Raw genomic sequence first — 6,000 nt, 5'->3', positions numbered from 1 at the left:
TATTTCTCATCATATATACAGGTTTGCTATTCACTATCTTTTACAGGTTCTGATATTCCCTATAGTACAGAGGGTTTCATATTCCCTATAATATATAAAGGGGCTGATATTACCTGTATTATATACAGGGTCTGATATTCCCTATAATGCACAGAGTCTACTGTTCTCCATAATACATAGAGTCTAATACTCCACATATACATATATATATAATTCTATGTATTCCAGCTGTAGTGCTGAAGACTTGTGCTCTAGAACTAGCCGCGCCTCTAGCCAAGCTGTTCCAGTACAGCTACAACACTGGCATCTACCCGACAATGTGAAAAATTGCCCAGGTATGTCCTGTCCACAAAAAGCAGGACAAATCCAATCCGGCCAATTACCGCCCCATCAGTCTACTCTCAATCATCAGCAAAGTGATGGAAGGTGTCGTCGACAGTGTTATCAAGTGGCACTTACTCACCAATAACCTGCTCACTGATGCTCAGTTTGGGTTCCGCCAGGACCACTCGGCTCCAGACCTCATTACAGCCTTGGTCCAAACATGGACAAAAGAGCTGAACACCAGAGGTGAGGTGAGAGTGAATGCCCTTGATATCAAGGCAGCATTTGACCGAGTGTGGCACCAAGGAGCCCCAGTAAAATTGAAGTCAATGGGAATCAGGGGGAAAACTCTCCAGTGGCTGGAGTCATACCTAGCACAAAGGAAGATGGTAGTGGTTGTTGGAGGCCAATCATCTCAGCCCCAGGACATTGCTGCAGGAGTTTCTCGGGGCAGTGTTCTAGACCCAACTGACTTCAGCTGCTTCATCAATGACCTTCCCTCCATCATAAGGTCAGAAATGGGGATGTTCGCTGATGATTGCACAGTGTTCAGTTTCATTCGCAACCCCTCAGATAATGAAGCAGTCCATGCCCGCATGCAACAAGACCTGGACAACATCCAGGCTTGGGCTGATAAGTGGCAAGTAACATTCGCGCCAGACAAGTGCCAGGCAATGACCATCTCCAACAAGAGAGAATCTAACCACCTCCCCTTGACATTCAACAGCATTACCATCACCAAATCCTCCACCATCAACATCCTGGGGGTCACCATTGACCAGAAACTTAAGTGGACCAGCCACATAAATACTGTGGCTATAAAAGCAGGTCAGAGGCTGGGTATTCTGTGCCGAGTGACTCACCTCCTGACTCCCCAAAGCCTTTTCACCATCTACAAGGCGCAAGTCAGGAGTGTGATGGAATACTCTCCACTTGCCTGGATGAGTGCAGCTCCAACAACACTCAAGAAGCTCGACACCATCCAGGACAAAGCAGTCCGCTTAATTGGCACCCCATCCACCACCCTAAACATTCACTCCCTTCACCACTGGCGCACAGTGGCTGCAGTGTGTACCATCCACAGGATGCACTACAGCAACTCGCCAAGGCTTCTTCGACAGCACCTCCCAAATCCACGCCCTCTACCACCTAAAAGGACAAGGGCAGCAGGTACATGGGAACAACACCACCTGCACGTTTCCCTCCAAGTCACACACCATCCCGGCTTGGAAATATATCGCCGTTCCTTCATCGTCGCTGAGTCAAAATCCTGGAACTCCCTTCCTAACAGCGCTGTGGGAGAACCTTCACCACACGGACTGCAGCGGTTAAAGTAGGCGGCTCACCACCACCTTCTCAAGGGCAATTAGGGATGGGCAATAAATGCTGGTCTTGCCAGCGACGCCCACATCCCATGAATGAATAAAAAAAATTTATACAGAGTCTAATATTCACTATAATATACAGGGTCTGATATTCCCTATATTGTATACAGGGTCTGATATTCCCTAATATATACAGGGTCTGATATTCCCTATATTGTATACAGGGTCTGATATTCCCTAATATATACAGGGTCTGATATTCCCTATATTGTATACAGGGTCTGATATTCCCTATAATATACACAGGATCTGATATTCCCTAAAATATATACAGGGTCTGCTATTCCCTAAAATATATACAGGGTCTGCTATTCCCTAAAATATATACAAGGTCTGATATTTTTGATAATATATATAGGGTCTGATATTCCCTATAATATATTTAGTGTCTGATATTCCCTGTAACGTATGCAGGGTCTGATATTCCCTATTATATATACAGGGCATGTTATTCCCTATAATATACACAGGCTATGTTATTCCATAGCATATATACAGGCCATGTTATTCGCTATAATATATACAGGCCATGTTATTCGCTATAATATATACATGGCATGTTACTCCCTATAATATATACAGGCCATGTTATTCCCTATAATATATACATGGCATGTTACTCCCTATAGTATATACAGACCATGTTATTCCCTATAATAAATATAGACCATGTTATTCCCTATAATATATACAGGCCATGTTATTCCTATAATATATACATGGCATATTATTCCCTACAATATATACATGGCATGTTACTCCCTATAATATATACAGACCATGTTATTCCCTATAATATATACAGACCATGTTATTCCCTATAATATATACATGGCATATTATTCCCTATAATATATACAGGCCACGTTACTCCCTATAATATATACAGGCCACGTTATTCCCTTTAATATATACAGGCCATGTTACTCCCTATAATATATACAGGCCACGTTATTCCCTTTAATATGTACATGGCATATTATTCCCTATAATATATACAGGCCATGTTACTCCCTATAATATATACAGGCCACGTTATTCCCTTTAATATGTACATGGCATATTATTCCCTATAATATATACATGGCATGTTATTCCCTTTAATATATACATGGCATGTTACTCCCTATAATATATACAGACCATGTCATTCCCTATAATATATACAGGCCATGTTATTCCCTATAATATGTACATGGCATATTATTCCCTATAATATATACATGGCATGTTATTCCCTATAACATATACAGGCCATGTTATTCCCCATAAGATATAAAGGCCATGTTATTCCCTATAGTATATAAAGGGCATGATATTCCCTGTAATATATACAGGGCATGTTATTCCCTATAGTATATAAAGGGCATGATATTCCCTGTAATATATACAGGGCATGTTATTCCCTATAGTATATAAAGGGCATGATATTCCCTGTAATATATACAGGGCATGCTATTCCCTCTAATACATAGACTCTGCTAACCTCTATAGGATAGGCAAAGACTGTGATTCCGTGTAATATAACGGGGCCTGCTCTTTACCATTACATATACAGGCATTGTTATTCCCTGTGATATAAACAGGGTCTGATATTTACTATACTATAAACAGGACCTGTTATTAATTATATATATATGAAACATCTGTTATTCATTTTCATATACACATGATCTGCAATTCATTAAAATATACACAGGGTCTTCTATTCATTATGATATACAAAGGGTCTGCTATTCATTATGATATATACAGGGTCTGCTATTCATTATGATATATACAGGGTCTGTTATTCATTATGATATATACAGGGTCTGTTATTCATTATGATATATACAGGGTCTGTTATTCATTATGATATATACAGGGTCTGTTATTCATTATGATATATACAGGGTCTGTTATTCATTATGATATATACAGGGTCTGTTATTCATTATGATATATACAGGGTCTGTTATTCATTATGATATATACAGGGTCTGCTATTCATTATGATATATACAGGGTCTGTTACTCATTATGATATATATAGGGTCTGCTATGCATTATGATCTATATAGGGTCTGCTATTCATTATGATATATACAGGGTCTGCTATTCATTATGATATATAGAGGGTATGCTATTCATCATGATATATACAGGGTCTGCTATTCATTATGATATATACAGGGTCTGTTATTCATTATAATATATACAGGGCTTACTTAAATCATGAGATACACATTGTCCATCGGTCCGTTCAATGTACTCAGGTTCTGTTATTCATTAATGTACAATCTACACAGGCTCCGTTAATCCCCTCTGATGGGTGTAATACACAGTGAAGTCCCTGTAATACAGTGAAGTAAAGCCTGATATCATGGTGACATGGTACTGAGAATTCAGTTCAGATCACACCATCTGTCACAGGAGAGCCCATGACAAGGCAACGGCAAACAAAAAAAATCTCCAAAAGCTACCAATATACATTGGACAAACAACACGGGCTGTAATGAGAAACTTTCTCCCCCATATGGCTGAGGCTGCTGAAATTTTCATGGCTGTGATTGATTGATTTTTGTGAGGTTAGGATATCAAGGGATATGGAGCAAAGGCGGGTAAATCGAGTTGAGTCGCCGATCAGCCATGATCTAATTGAAAGGCGGAACAGGCTCGAAGGGCTGAAGGGCCTCCTCCTGTTCCTATATTCTCGAATGTGGCATAGTTCTTTGCTCGGACAACACTACTCGAGCTTTGTTCTCAAGTACAAGATCTCAATGCAACCCTTTGATGAATTAGGAGTCTATTTCTGCAATAAGAAAATGGAATTATCCATTAATTTGCATTAAGAAACATAAATAACATAGCAAGGTGCGAATTTAGTGCTCAAAAAAATTGAATTATCAGGTAATCTGCATTAAGCAACTTTGAATTAAGAGGAACAGAGTACTGGTTTGCAGCACACACCAGTCTGTGTTTTGATATAACTGACATGAAATGGGTGAAAGGCCAAGAACCATATTGCAGGACAAGATGAATCAGGAAATACTGTTTAAGTATCTGGTATAAACTGGGCGACATGGGCATGTTGGGCCTGTTTCCATGTTGTAAACTTCTATGATTCTATCGCCCAGCGTGAGGTTTTAAAAGTCCGTACGTTGCAGAGGAAAGTTAAAAGTTAAAAACCGAGCTGGTTCACTAATGTCCTTTAAGGAAGGAAACCCTGTTGTCATTATCCGGTCTAGACTAAGGATGACTTGAAACCCTGGATATGGACTTTTTCAGCTCCTGCTCTTAACCAAGGCTAAGTCAGGCTTATGGAGTGGGGACTGTTAAGGCGATGCTCGCCTGGGACCCATGAGATGGAGAAAGGAGTGGACTTAGGCAGAATTTAGTTCAACTTGGCTAAAATCAGATGGTTTTTGCTTACTGTCCATGATGTTTGGTTAAAAGTACGGGGTCAATTTGAACCGAACCCGCCAGTCAGGATCCGGGGGGATCGGGGGGGGGGCAATGCTGGTTTTACACAATGCCTGATTTTCCTCTTCATTGAAGACAGTGGAGAGTAATATCGGACGGGGTGTAAAACTGACGTTCCACCCGATCCCATGGGATTCCCGCCCGGCAAGTCAGGTTAAAATGACCCCCCCCATCAACGTGTCTGAGGTCTTACAAGGTCAGGACAGTGTTCCAAATTGGCTGTACTTTCGGAGGGCGGGAGAGATAAGCAAACCGTAACCAGGACAGCTCCCTTCTCAGACCGTGAGAAGAGAGAGGAAAACACCAGCGAGCTATTCTGCCAGAAGCAAAAGGGTATAAAGTCAACCATCTTATAGTGATTTACATAGAATCACAGAGAATGTACAGCACAGAAACAGGCCATTCGGCCCAACTGGTCTTTGCTGGTGTTTATGCTCCACACGAGCCTCCTCCCACCCCTTTTCATCTCACCCTATCAGCATGACATTCTAATCCTTTCTCCCCCATGTGTTTATCTAGCTTCCCCTTAAATGCATCCACGTTATTTGCTTCAACCACTCCTTGTGGTAGCAAGTTCCGCGTTCTAACCACTCTCTGGGTAAAGAAATTTCTCCACAATTTCCTATTGGATTTATTAATGACTATCTTATATTTATGACCACCTAGTTTTGGATTCTCCCACAAGTGGAAACATCGGGGGAAAAAAAATTGGATAAGGGCCGTTTTCGGGCGGGGGTAGCTCGATGCGCTAGTACCCCGCGCCCGATGGTCCCTACGCAGACAGCACGTGAACTTCGTGCTGCCTGCTACTTACCGTGATATCTCC

This window comes from Heptranchias perlo, chromosome 39 (assembly GCF_035084215.1).
Source record: "Heptranchias perlo isolate sHepPer1 chromosome 39, sHepPer1.hap1, whole genome shotgun sequence".
NCBI classification, from domain to species: Eukaryota; Metazoa; Chordata; class Chondrichthyes; order Hexanchiformes; family Hexanchidae; genus Heptranchias; species Heptranchias perlo.
The sequence above is the reverse complement of the archived record's forward strand: the minus strand, read 5'-3'. Positions refer to the sequence as shown.